The sequence below is a fragment of the Agelaius tricolor genome, unplaced genomic scaffold (genome assembly GCF_023055355.1).
Source record: "Agelaius tricolor isolate 1412-34295 unplaced genomic scaffold, bAgeTri1.0.p SCAF_39, whole genome shotgun sequence".
Taxonomy (NCBI): Eukaryota; Metazoa; Chordata; class Aves; order Passeriformes; family Icteridae; genus Agelaius; species Agelaius tricolor.
This window is the reverse complement of record NW_027269299.1, coordinates 3,132,511-3,146,571: the sequence shown is the minus strand read 5'-3', so window position 1 is coordinate 3,146,571 and position 14,061 is coordinate 3,132,511.

Sequence of the window (14,061 nt, the reverse complement as noted above, 5' to 3'; positions counted from 1 at the left end):
TTGATGCACTCAGTGCTGCACAAAATAATGTTTCCTTAGCCCTCAGCTGTATCCAGGCACAATTGTGGATGCAGTCAGTTTCTGCCTCGATTATAAGAGAGGGCAAGGAAGGCACTTTCCCCACAGAAATTCGGAAAATAATCTGGGACAATGCCAACGATTTTGAAAGAGAATTCCAATCCTGGTGGAATCTGGTAAATTTTACCTATAATGCTATTTCAAATACAGCTACTGCTTTTGTCTTGACCATGCACAATGCCTCTGTACATCTAGTTTTTCCTGTTATTGCATTAGGAATCAACCATGACGGAGCTGTCCTCTATCCTATAGAACATAGGGGATGGGCCCGTCAGTTTGATGACAAATGGCAAACTGTTGATTTGGAATCTTGCATTATCCGAGAACAACTGGGGTTCATCTGTGAAGGCAATGGAATTATAGCTCAAGGTATCTGTTTAGACACGGAGCAAAACATCTGTCATTTTGAGATTCATCCTAACGAGACTTCTAAAACAGTTCTTATATACATAGGCAATGGATGTGCGTGTTTTAGAACTATTTGTGATTCTGTGCTTGTAGATGATATTGTGGTGGATACAAAGAATCACTCCAACTTCTGTGCTTGTAACTTCACTAAGATTACAGGGTGTGAAATCGCTTATGAAGCTAAAGTCACCTCTCACCACCTATTACAATCCAACTACACACTGCTTCACAAGCTAATGCCCACTCCGATTGAATGATGATGAACTTCACTCTAGTGAGACAACTGATGCTCCATCAAGACCTGATCCAAATCCTCGAGAGAATCAAGGAAAGCGGACAGAAAACCCTAGTGCCTGTTCATCATGACGTAGGAAAAATACACCGGGTTATAGAGAGGGTAAAGCAAGATGGCGAGCAGAGGTGGTGGGATACCCTGTTCGGGTGGTCTCCTGCTACCACAGGTGTCCTAAACAGTATATGCCATCCCATTGTTGTTCTTTTGATTCTGATTGTGCTTGGTTTTATTTTGTCAGCAGTTCTATTCGGTATGAATTGGAATATGATGAAAAAGCTAAGGAAATTAGCATCGATAATTAGTGCACATAGCTTAACTGAGGAGGAAACTGAGTTAACGCTTGCTAGGAAGGAACTAAAAAGATTTAATGAACAAAATTGGTAAAAAAAAAATGGGGGATTGTAATAAGTAGCAATACATTTGTTCATTAATTTAATCAATAGCTAAATAATTGTACAATATCAAAGCAATAACTACATAGCTAAAACCACTTGATTTTAAATGTATAGCCACATATGGTTCACATGTGGTTGCTTGGCTTGCAGGAATCGTATAGTGCTTTGGGAATTCCATGGTAAAGAAAAGTTCACCTAAGAGGTCACAGAGGAGAGCTGTAATAACAATCCCTAAACTCACAAGAATTTCTTAGGCTTGCGGGAATCCTATAGTGTTCTGAAAATTCCACTGTATAGGTATGCCTTAGAAGGAAAAGTTCACTCAGCGGTTAAAAGAGGAAGACTTGGAGCCTTCATCCCACAACCACCAGAAGGCAGAAAAAGACCCCCTAGCAACTGAACAAGCAAGCGCAAAAGACAGACCACGTCATCCCTGGACCCGGGAGAAAAAGGCAATAAAAGGTGGACTTTGGGGATAGGAACGGTGCGAGCCTAGAGGAGCGGAGACTCCCGGCCACCCAGCGCTGAACTTTGCTTATTCTTGCTTGCATAATAATAATAATAAATTTATAATTGTATGATCCTTGAATCCAGTGAATTCATTTATCACCCTTCCTTCCTTCCTTCCTTCCTTCCTTCCTTCCTTCCTTCCTTCCTTCCTTCCTTCCTTCCTTCCTTCCTTCCTTCCTTCCTTCCTTCCTTCCTTCCTTCCTTCCTTCCTTCCTCCCTCCCTCCCTCCCTCCCTCCCTCCCTCCATCTTTTAAGTGATGTTGGCATTTTTAGATTAGAGTAAAAACTCACTGTCTAACATAGGTGATAAGTATTGAGAAGTTATTGTAAATAGTGTACATGTCGTTTTTAGTATAAAAAGATAACACCACACAGTTCCCCATGGTCCCTCACAGGCCCCTCATGGCTCCCTCACAGTTGCCCAAGACCCCTCACAGCCCCTCACTGTGGATGCCATGGGACACAGAGAGAGAGAAACAGCAAGTATTTCTCACAGCAGCTTGTGAGAATTATTAGCAAGTTGTAAGAATGTGAGAACTTCAGTATAAACAATCTGCAGGTGGTGTTCTTCTGCTTCATCTTTCTCTTCTTCTCAAGGACGGTGTCTAAAGAATGTGATTTTGTTAACGAGCCAATCAAACAGAATATATCGTATCACTCTATAAAAACCGCACGGTTCTCTTGAATTAAACCTTCTTTTAGTCTTTCTGCAATACTGCCTCCTGCCTGTTCCTGTGTCATTCTCGGCGCAAGAGTGACACCTCACGGCCCTTCATGGCCCCTCAGGGCCCCTCACAGCTCAAGGCTCTTCACGGCCCCTGAGCCGCCTCCGGCCCCGCCATTGGCGCCGCTCTTTGCTGCTGGCCAATGGCGGCCCGAGTCTGCAGTGACGTCACCGCTCGCCGGGCAAAGGAAGGCCTGGGGCTGAGGTGCCCCGGGCTGGCCGGGAATGGGGTCCGGGGGTCCCCGGGCTCATGGAAACGGGGGATCCAGGGGCTGGGAGAGGAGGATACCCGGGAAAGGGGGTGCAGGGGGTGTCGGGGCAGGATAAGGGGGTGCAGGGGGTCCTGCAGCTGGGGAAGGAGATGCGAAGGGTCCCAGTGCCCAGGAATGGGCATTCAAGGGGGTCCCCGGAGGGCTCCCCAAAGCCCCTCCCAGGGGGCAGCAGGAGCTGGCTCAGGAGCTCTGGGCAGAGAAAAGGGGGTGACCCCGGCTCGGGGGGGACATGGGGGACTCACCCACGCTCCCGGGGGGACACGACCCCCGGGGACCCCCCCTCACCTTGTCCCGCAGGGGAGGCCGAGCCCCAGCCCAGGCAGACGAAGCCCCCGAGCCCCGGCAGCATCTTGGGGGGCGTGCGGGGCCGGGAGGGGCAGGAGCCGGGAAAGGGCGGCGGCTGCCGGGTTCCGCGGCTGCCTGGAAACCACGAAGGCGGCGGCAGCGTCTGTGACAGCGGCGCGGCCTCAGTTGCCTGAGAACGCGGCCCTGGCTGCTTGTGCGCAGCCTGGGCTCCTGCAGGCGGCTTCACCGGGCGATTCGCCAGGGGAATTGTTCGCGGAGCATTGGCCTCTGCAAAGTTCCTGAGCGTGCAGAGCATTGGCCTCTGCAAGGAGTTCATCAGCGTGCAGAGCATTGGCCTCTGCAGAAAGTTCCTGAATTTCCTTTGGAGGTAAAGATTGACTCAAGTTGAACTTTTTGGTTTTGTCTCATCTGCGCTCTGAGAGAGAATGCCAAAGGGAAATACAGGATGGGACAATGCCCGTCTTCTGGTGCAGCAGTTCAGTGGTCTGCACTGTCACAGACATGTTTTATGAAAAATCCTTTCCTTTGGGTTTTTTCTCCTGAGAAGCTGAGAGAGCTCAGGAACAAAATTTAAACAATGGTTATCTGCTGCTCTGGAATGCAACAGGTGCATCTGGGATTGGTCTCCTAGAGTTGTTTCTAATTAATGGCCACTCACAGTCAGCTGGCTTGGACTCTCTGAGACACAAGCTTTTGTTATTCATTCTTTCTTTTTCTATTCTTAGCTAGCCTTCTGATGATATCCTTTCTTCTATTCTTTTAGTATAATTTTAATAGAATATATATAATAAAATAATAAATCAAGAGTCAGATGAGTGAATCCTCATCTCTTCCCTCATCCTAAGACCCCTGTGAACACCACCACAATGCACAGCTGAGTGGATGAACAATATATGCTCTACTGATTGTGCTTTTTTTTTTTTGCACTGAAGGAATGCAACATTTTCTAAATGTACTGGTCTATACTTTTTTTTCCCGTCTAGTGGTTGCTTAAACTGCTGAAAGGTGAATGAGGTCTGTTGAAGTTTCATCAAGTTTCAGTGGGTTGTTATCATCTGGTTATTACAATTATTAGAGAGAGGCCTGTGAATTGAGGTGCAAATGAGACCATATGCCAAAATCAATAGTCTGGATTTTATGTAACAGTAAATAGGAGGAAGAGAGAGAGAAAGGAAAAGAAAAAGAAGCGGGGGGGTGGCAGGGGTGGAGATGAGGGGTTGGGAAGAAGGGGAAGAAGGAGAGTGACAGAGACAGATGAAGTGAAAAACATCACCATTCCATGGATCCCATTGGCATACCATAAAATCCTCTTCTGGTCTTCTCTGTGGTGAGGTCTCGCAAAACGTAAGACTCCAATGGATTCCTGGAGATTTGGGCAAGGTGGGACCTCCCAGCTGCCTCCCTGGGGTGGGGCAAGTTGGACTCTGTCTATTGCTACTTTCAAATAATAGAAAATCTTTAGCATCTGTCTGTCCTTTGAGTCTGCCATCAATTGGCTTCTGGATTTTCAGATCTGTTGTGTTACTTTGCGTGCCCTGCAGTTGTCTGGTGCAAGGCCTCAGGAATGGGTCTGGGGGCACTGTGGAGGTCTTTGATGGGAGGTGTGTGTGCAAACCTGGCCTCAGCAGACGAGTCTGTGGCTATGACTTGCCCACCTTGAAGCCAGACAGAGCTGATTTTCAGGACAGCTGCTGGGTTTGGCTGTGTTGTGGATAGTTTTTTCTCTGCAGCCTTGTTTACTTCTCCCCAGCCCTGAGCTAATGGGACAATAGTGTCACCTTTGTCTTGTCTCAAGTTCCCTTAGGCAGCTTAACTCCCAGTGCCAAGTTCCAGTCCAGAGGCATTTTCAGGGAAGGGTGGGCTTGGGTGGTCGCAGCCTCTTTATACAGTTTTGTCCCAAGGGGCAGAAAGTCCTTTCTAACAATTTTTAAGCCATTAGCCATAACATCCCAGTCTCTCCCAAGTCCTGTGAGGAGCAGCTGAGAGAGCAGGGGTGCTTTAGCCAAAAGAAGAGGATATCCACTCTAGCTATTTTAAAGTAATATTTAGGCTGCAGCTTTGTCTGTTCTAACTATTGCTAATGTTCAGATTTTTAGCTCCAGGTTTCGGTATGATCCATCTTTGAATTGCACAAGGCAGCCCTATAGTTCAAATAAAGTCCAACTAGAGGCCTAACATAGTAGCTACTTAGACCAAACAAGCACTTAGCTACTTTCAAATCATAGAAAATTTTTAGCACCAATATATGCCTTGAATCTGCCATGAATTGGGTTCTGGATTTTCAGAGTTCCATTGTTGCTTCTTCCAGTTTTGTTGAGGCATTGTCACTCATCTGGGGATCCTGCCATCAAAATGGCTTCTGGATTCCCAAAGAAGACCTCGACACCTCGTCTTTTGTCCAGGGAAAGACTGACATCTTTCACTGTAAGTACCCACTGGGCTGTGTTAAGGCTGCAAACTGCCCTGGTCTCCCTGCTCTCCCTGCCCCTGCTTTAGTGCAAGCAAGAAAATGCTTTAAGTAGGTAATAAGCTGAAATATTCTAGTAAGGCTACGAAACGCAAGTAATAAACTACACAATTATTAAGGTTTCTTTTTAGGTGAAGAGAGAAGGGGATTTGTGGGAAATCACAAAATTAGAGGGTTTTGGGAAAGCTGCAAAAGGCAAGCCTCAGATACAGTAGAACTGTGATTAGAGCTAAGCAGCTGCCATGAGATAGGTCAGCAGAAAAATTATTTAAAAAGTAGAAAAGCAAGGACAAATAGAACAATGGTCTGTGTATTAACGCTTGTCTAGAATAACTCCCTAAGCCACAGAAAAGTTTATCTAGCAAGAGATTAGGAGGGTTAAAGCTTAATAACGGAGCTCTGTGCATTGTGCTTTAAGGCTTACAAGCAGGTATTGTATTCAAAATAAGCAAGCATTGTTTTAACCAAAGGTACGTGTGCTTATAGTGGTTGGATAGAACTACTATCAATGTGCTTTTGCTTTGTGTGATTGGTCAAGAAACTTATAAAGGAAGTTGTAACATTAGGTTCTTGGTCTGCTGCCTGGGATGTGAGCTGCTGGCATCTTCCCATTGTCATAACCACGTAATGAGAGTGATGCTGGAAAATAAAACAGCTCAAGGCAGTTCCACAGCAGTCCTGTCCCGTTTGTGATTTGTAAATAGCCCCCTGCTGGTGTCAAGACCAAGCTGCCCTTGGGCACCTGAGCATGTTGGGGGGGAAGCTCAAACTCTGCCCAAAGCCCTGTGAGACAGGGCTGGTCCCAGCTGGAAGAGCTTCCAAAGCAGCTGTTCTCTCCCAGCGCCCTTGTGGGCACGGATCCAGCCCTGCAGACACAGTGTACAGCAAAGCAAGTTATCTGCTGCAGCACGTCCAGAAGAAAATGTCTCAGCACCTTTGTGTCCCAGATATCTTTTATGAAAAATCTTTTCCTTAGGATTTTTTCTCCTGAGAAGCTGAGAAGCCTCAGGAACAAAATGTAAACAATGATTATCTGCTTCCGTGGAATGCAACAGGTGGATCTTCGATTGGCCCATGTTGGATGTTTGTAATTAATGGCCAATCACAGCCCAGCTGGTTCAGACAGAGAGTCCAGGCCAGAAGCCTTGGTTATCATTCCTTCCTCTTCTATTCTTAGCAAGCCTTCTGATGAAATCCTTTCTTCTATTCTTTTAGTGTAGTTTTAATATAATATATATCACAAAATAATAAATCAAGCCTGCTGAACCATGGAGTCAGATCCTCGTCTCTTCCCTCATCATAAGACCCCTGTGAACACCATCACACCTTTGTTCTGCAGGATGGTGGAAATCTTCCTGTGCTGGGAATTGTCCCCTGATTTTGGTTTACCATGTGTTGATGGTATCTCTCCCAAAGGAGTTGGCTTCTCTTGAAAGCTCTGGATTGGTAGGAATCTTGAGGGCTGTACAGTTCTTTCCTGCTCCCTGGAGCCAGGGCCACAAATGTCCCTTGGTGTCTGGAGCTCACTTGACTGAAGATGCCCCACTGCTGAGGCTCTGTCCAGGAGATCCCTCTGTTTTCCTCTCTGCAGGGGTCTGTGAGCCCAGAGAGAGAAAACAAATGCTAATTAACAGAGAGAACTACAACTTGGACACATTCCTGTGCTCCTCACTCTTGGTACAAGGTTCCTTTCTTGCCTCTCTTGGACTCAGCCAGCAGTGATATCTCCTTGCTGTGAGTTCTCAGTGCTGTACAGGGATGGAGTCAGGGCAGTTCTGAGAGCTCGTCCCCATTCTTTGAAAAGGTCACTGCCTCAATCCAATGAACCTAAAGAGGAAAGAAATGCCCAAAGAGCAGCAATCCCCAACCATGTCACATGCAATCACGGAGAAGCTGATGGGACAGAGCCATGTGGTTGGAGTATGTGTATTGCACTCTGTATTGTTAATTTATTGGTGCTGAGTATTTCAGCAAGCAACTTCCAGGGCTTCCAGGACTGTCCTGGACAATGTGACCACAAATTGTTCAGCAGTGCCACTTGTTCAAGAAAAGCCTTTGTGAACAAGCCCAACTCTGAGGCTCTAGCTGGTTTATTTTTGCCTTTCAGCTGCTTCCCTCTAAGTTCCTGTGGGAGAAGTTTCTCACCATGAAGAAGAAGGCCAGCACTGGCAGGAGTTTTCTACCCAGAATGGGCCCATGTGTAGAGCTGGGGAAGACTGGTCCAAAGGTAGCCTTTTCCTGCTCTTCTCCTTTCTGTTTGATGGGAAGTTTGAAGAGGGTGTGTGCCTGTGACAGGCTTGCCTCCAGCAAAAGACCTCAGTGTGCAGGTGCTGTTGTCATTGCAAGCTGCTGTTAGAGGTGGGCTGGGAGTCCTGATCTGCTCTCAGCCAACACAAATAAGCTCTGCTGAAGCTGCCTAAGTGTAGCTGCCATTGCTGAAACAGTGGGGGGAAGGCTGGGGACACAAAGGCACAGCATTTCCATGTGCCATTCTCCGGCTGAAGGAGCCACCTCTTGCTTTGGTGTGGTCACCATCAAATGCTTGGGGTCACAGGATTCCCTCCGGAGTGGCAGCGTTGGCCTTGGAAGGCCGAGGACCTGCAGGAATGACTTCAGCTTTAACAAAACAAATTGCCTTTATGCTTTGGGCTGGAACAATGTGTTGGAGCCTGAGGGGGTGTTAGATTTTGCAGGCTGCCAGATGTACAGGGGACTGGCCCTGGGCAGAGGGGAATGGATGGGCTTTATCTGGATCAGTGCCTTCTTAGAGGTGTGTTTAAAGCTGCTTTTCTGGCAGGACTGGCTCAGTAGAAAGCACAGTCCCAACGGGTAGGTGACTGAGGTGGGCTGTTGTTATGAATGAGGTCCCTATATGTCTAATTTAATAAACCAACATTAGAATTTAGCAGCAATTTTAATTGAGCAGCAATTTGATATGAAATCATGCAATCAAATATAATCAAGCAGATACAAAATAATTTGGCAGTGGTTTGGATAAAGCATAAGCAAAACCAGTCAGGATCCCGGGGGGTTTTCTCACCCTGCCTGCCATTCAAAAGATAAAGAATCCAAACACAACTTATAGACTGGATGCTAATACATATTCATCAATAATTTCCTGTGAATCTCCTCCTATTTTTGATTCTTGAAATCTATGTCACTGTACTGCACAGTGCATGCTCCACTTGCTTCTAAGGGGTCTTTTGGCTTTGGTGGTTGCTTCCCACGAAGGCTTCTCCTCATCATCACTGTCCTTTGAACAACCCCACAAGCTGCACATGCACCCCAAGTCTTGTGTTATAGAAGCCGGCATTATATTCCAAAAAGAAGCCTTATTATTTCATCGATACCTGGAATCATCCCAATTTTGTCCATTTCAAGGCGGATTCTTTATTTATCCTGAGGCCTATTGCCTTTTGGGATGTTACTTATCTCAAACTACATCCTGCATCCTGTTTTCTCATGAACATCTGAAAACATCTGTTTTGTGTCACTAATTCCATATCCTTTTCTTCTATTACTGTTTAACAAATATTTTCTAAAATATTTAAAATATAGTTACAATTGTTAGCACGAATCAGATTCATCTATCACACTGTTGAGGCAGAAATTGGCAGCAAGAGCCATGTAACACACTGGTTAAGGATTGCCCAGACAAAGCAGGGGAGAGTTTTCTCCAGGCAATGCCTGTGCTCCAGAATCATTTGCTGTTGTTTTGGGCCCCTGGGTCCGCCTCGGTGGCGGCGGTGGTCCCCGGCCTGCGTTGTTGAAGCCGTCCACCTTCCTCGGCCTTAAGCCGGGGACCCGCGTTGTGGCAGGCAGATCTTTTTGGCCCAGTTTTTTTTTTTTTTTTTACGGGCCCGGCACCCAATGGAGAGCCCCGCCAGACTGGTCCTGGGTGAGGCGGTGGCGCCTCGCCTACCTCGGTCGTGGCCGGATCGACTGAGCCGCTTATGCCGGGCAGGGCCAGGTTTGCCGCGCCGGGTCTGTTGCTTTTTGTTGAGGCGGATGGAGTTGGGGGGGTGCCCGCCAGGCCTCCGCGGGCCTTTATATTTTTCTCTCGCAGCCCTAAGCCCCGGCACCGAGAAGCGTTGCAACGAAGGCACGAGCGGGATGCCGGTGGGTCCATCGTGGAGAGGTAGTGAGGCGCGTACCTCGGTCCCCACCCCGGGCCCCCGGCCCCGCGGCCCCCGTAGCTAGCACAGGTCGTTGCGAACGTGCCTCTGTGTGCCTTTTTTGTCGTGCTGTCCCCTGGCTTTTTTTTCCGGAAGGGAAAGCCGACCGCGGCTAGGCTGGGTGAAAGCCGGTGGCCCGTGGCGCCAGGTCGGTGGCACTTTTTCTCGCACTCTCGGCTGGGTTCCCCAGGCCGGAAGGGAGGGGGGGGGGGGGGCCGCCGAGTCCCCCCCCAGCCCAGCGGAGGCCGGTCCAGTCCCGCTGTTGCCTATCCTAAAGGGGAGCCGTTGTTGGCCGCGGCCGGGTGGCGGCACCCCCCGCGCTCCTCTGCTGCCGTGGGCAATCCAATCTCAGGTGAGCTGGGCGGCCGTCGCCATTGTCTCAGGACTGTGGCCGTGGGGCCCTTGTCGCCGTTCACACAGCTCCTTCCCGGAGCCGCTCCTGATTGATGTGGCTTTTTGGGTGTTGTCGGAGAGGGCCCCCAGCGGGCCGGCTCTCCTTCCAAGGCTTCTCTGTCATGGTAAAGCCACGGCGGGAGGGGTCCGGTGCTCGGGCAGGGCGGTCTCCTTTCCAATTCGCTTCCCATCACAGGCGAGGTGTCGCCCCTCCCGCTGGCCTGCGGAAGGGCGTCTTTACCGTCCCGAGCTGTGTGACGGCCGCATGGCCCTGCGAGCCTTCAGGTGTCCTTAAAAAACTACACGAGGTGCCGGTGCCGGCCCCGGTCCGGGTAGCGCCCGTGTGGGTGCCCGCTGCGAGCAGCATCGGGCGGCAGTGCGGCTGGAGCTGAGCCGCAAGAAGGGAGAGAGGAGAGAGAGAAAAGAGAGAGGGCGGAAGTGCCCAAACCCAATGCGGCGTGGACGCGGGGGAACAGAGACGAGTCTCGAACCGAGGCACGGGCCCCGGGAAAAAAAGCGAGAGAGAGAGAGAGAGAGAGAGAGAGAGACGAAACCTCGCGCTCCATCCGAGTGGCGAAAAGCTGCGCAGCGGTCCCGGCTCCTTGCCCGCGGTGTCGCGGGAAGGGCCAGCTGTTGGGGTCAGCCGTCGCTGAGGGGTGTCCCTCACGCATGGCGCCTTTCCCCATCCCAGGCGACGCCGGGCCGTGATGCAGCCGGCCGCCGTCCCTGCAGCCAGCACCTGTCGCCGCCATGCCGCCGACCGCTGCCGTGTCTTCGCCCGCGATGCCGCTCCCGCGGGTCAGAGCAGCAAAAAGAGCCTGGGGCGGTCGGGGTTAAGCACGGGGCGGGTTCGCCGGCGGGCCAGGCATGTCCGGGCACTCCGTCTGGGCGCTTGCGCGATGCTTCGCAGCGCCGCCGTGGGTGGCGGCTACGTGGTTGATCCTGCCAGTAGCATATGCTTGTCTCAAACCTTAAGCCATGCATGTCTAAGTACACACGGGTGGTACAGTGAAACGGCGAATGGCTCATTAAATCAGTTATGGTTCCTCTGGTCGCTCTTCTCCCGCTCCTTGCATAACTGTGGTAGTTCTAGAGCTAATACATGCCGACGAGCGCTGACCTCCGGGGACGTATGCATTTATCAGACCAAAACCAACCTGGGCCCGCCCGGCAGCTTTGGTGACTCTAGATAACCTCGAGCCGATCGCAGGCCCCCGCGGCGGCGACGACCCATTCGAATGTCTGCCCTATCAACTTTCGATGGTACTGTCTGTGCCTACCATGGTGACCATGGGTGACTGGGAATCAGGGTTCGATTCTGGAGAGGGAGCCTGAGAAATGGCTACCACATCCAAGGAAGGCAGCAGGCGCGCAAATTACCCACTCCCGACCCCGGGAGGTAGTGACGAAAAAAAACAATACAGGACTCTTTTGAGGCCCTGTAATTGGAATGAGCGCACTTTAAATCCTTGAGCGAGGATCCATTGGAGGGCAAGTCTGGTGCCAGCAGCTGCGGTAATTCCAGCTCCAATAGCGTATCTTAAAGTTGCTGCAGTTAAAAAGCCCGTAGTTGAATCTTGGGATCGAGCTGGCGGTCCGCCGCGAGGCGAACCACCACCTGTCCCAACCCCTGCCTCTCAGCGCCCCCTCGATGCTCTTAGCTGAGTGTCCCACGGGGCCCGAAGCGTTTACTTTGAGAAAATTAGAGTGTTCAAAGCAGGCTGGCCGCTGGCATACTGCAGCTAGGAATAATGGACTAGGACTCCGGTTCTATTTTGTTGGTTTTCGGAAACGGGGCCATGATTAAGTGGGATGGCCGGGGGCATTGGTATTGTGCCATTAGAGGGGAAATTCTTGGACCGGCGCAAGACGGCCTAGAGCAAAAGCATTTGCCAAGAATGTTTTCATTAATCAAGAACGGAAGTCGGAGGTTCGAAGACGATCAGATACCGTCGTAGTTCCAACCATAAACGATGCCGACTGGCGATCCGGCAGCGTTATTCCTGTGACCCACCGGGCAGCTCCCGGGAAACCCAAGTCTTTGGGTTCCAGTGGAAGTATGGTTGCAAATCTGAAACTTAAAGGAATTGACGGAAGTGCACCACCAGGAGTGGAGGCTGCGGCTTAATTTGACTCAACACGGGAAACCTCACCCGGCCCGGACACAGACAGGATTGACAGATTGAGAGCTCTTTCTCGATTCTGTGGGTGGTGGTGCATGGCCGTTCTTAGTTGGTGGAGCGATTTGTCTGGTTAATTCCGATAAGGAACGAGACTCTGGCATGCTAACTAGTTACGCAACCCCCGAGCGGTCGGCGTCCAACTTCTTAGAGGGACAAGTGGCGTTCAGCCACCCGAGATTGAGCAATAACAGGTCTGTGATGCCCTTAGATGTCTTGGGCCTCACGCGCGCTACACTGACTGGCTCAGCTTGTCCCTACCCTCCGCCGGCAGGTGCAGGTAACCCGTTGAAGCCCATTGGTGATGGGGATCGGGGATTGCAATTCTTCCCCGTGAACGAGGAATTCCCAGTTAGTGCGGGTCATAAGCTCACGTTGCTTAAGTCCCTGCCCTTTGTACACACCACCCGTCGCTACTTGCGATTGGATGGTTTTAGTGAGGTCCTCGGATCGGCTCCTGCGGGGTCGGCCACGGCCGTGCCAGAGTGTCGAGAAGACGGTCGAACTTGACTATCTAGAGGAAGTAAAAGTTGTAACAAGGTTTCGGTAGGTGATCCTGCGGAACAATCATTACCGATAGGGCTTGGCGCCCGCTGCATCACGCCAGGCCATCTGGCTGGCCGTGCGTGCGCGGCGTCCCTCGCACGCCTGCTCCATTCGCACGCTCGGCCCCCGGCTGCCGGCCCCAGTCGGTACCGGGGGCCACATGCACTTCCCCTTCGCCGCGCTCTGTCAGCCCCAGAGAGAGAGGGAGACCGGAGGCACGCAGCACCTCTGGGCGCGGGGGGTCGGAAGGGGGAGAGGGGGAAAAAGCCACTTGGCGCAGCGAAGCGCGCCACGTGCGCCCGCCGCCGTGCACGCAGGCGGGGCTCTCCCCGCGCTACACCGCGCATCGTGGCCGGGCCTCAAAGCGTGGTGCGCTGGCCGCTGTCGTGGTGGCTTGCCCCCCCGCCCCCCACACCACCTCCCCACCCCGTCCTTGCGCCGGTCTGCCACCGGTCCATCCCCACTTGAGAGTGGGGACGCCGACATGGGCCCTCGACTCTCTTGCCGCCGCGGCCGGCACCGCCAGTCACCGGTATGCCACGTGCGGGAGCCCTGGCGCGGCCCGAGTTTGGTGCACGCGCGAGAAAGCCACCCGGGTGCGGGGAGGGAGGGGTGCTAGTCCAGCTGCGGCGCGCGCCCAGCCCCGCTTCGCGCCCCAGCCCGACCAACCCAGCCCTTAGAGCCAATCCTTTTCCCAAAGTTACGGATCCGGCTTGCTGACCTCCCTTACCTACATTGTTCCAACATGCCAGAAGCTGTTCACCTTGGAGACCTGCTGCGGATATGGGTACGGCCCGGCACGAGACTTACACCTTCTCCCCCGGATTTTCACGGGCGAGTGAGAGCTCACCGTATGCCGCCGGAACCGCGACGCTTTCCAAGGCGCGGGCCCCACTCTCGGGGCGAACCCTTTCCAGGGCGCCCGGCCCTTCACAAAGAAAAGAGAACTCTCCCCGGGGCTCCTGCCGGCTTCTCTGGGATCGGTGGCGTCACCGCACTGGGCGCCTCGCGGCGCCTGTCTCCGCCACTCCGGATTCGGGGATCTGAACCTGACTCCCTTTCAATCGGCTGAGGGCAATGGAGGCCATCGCCCGCCCTTTCGGAACGGCGCTCGCCTATCGCTTAGGACCAACTGACCCATGTTCAACTGCTGTTCACATGGAACCCGTTCCACTTCGGCCTTCAAAGCTCTCGTTTGAATATTTGCTACTACCACCAAGATCTGCACCTGTGGCTTCTCCACCCAGGCCCACGCCCCAGGCTTCGAGGCGCACCGCAGCGGCCCTCCTACTCGTCGCGGCCTAGCCCCTGC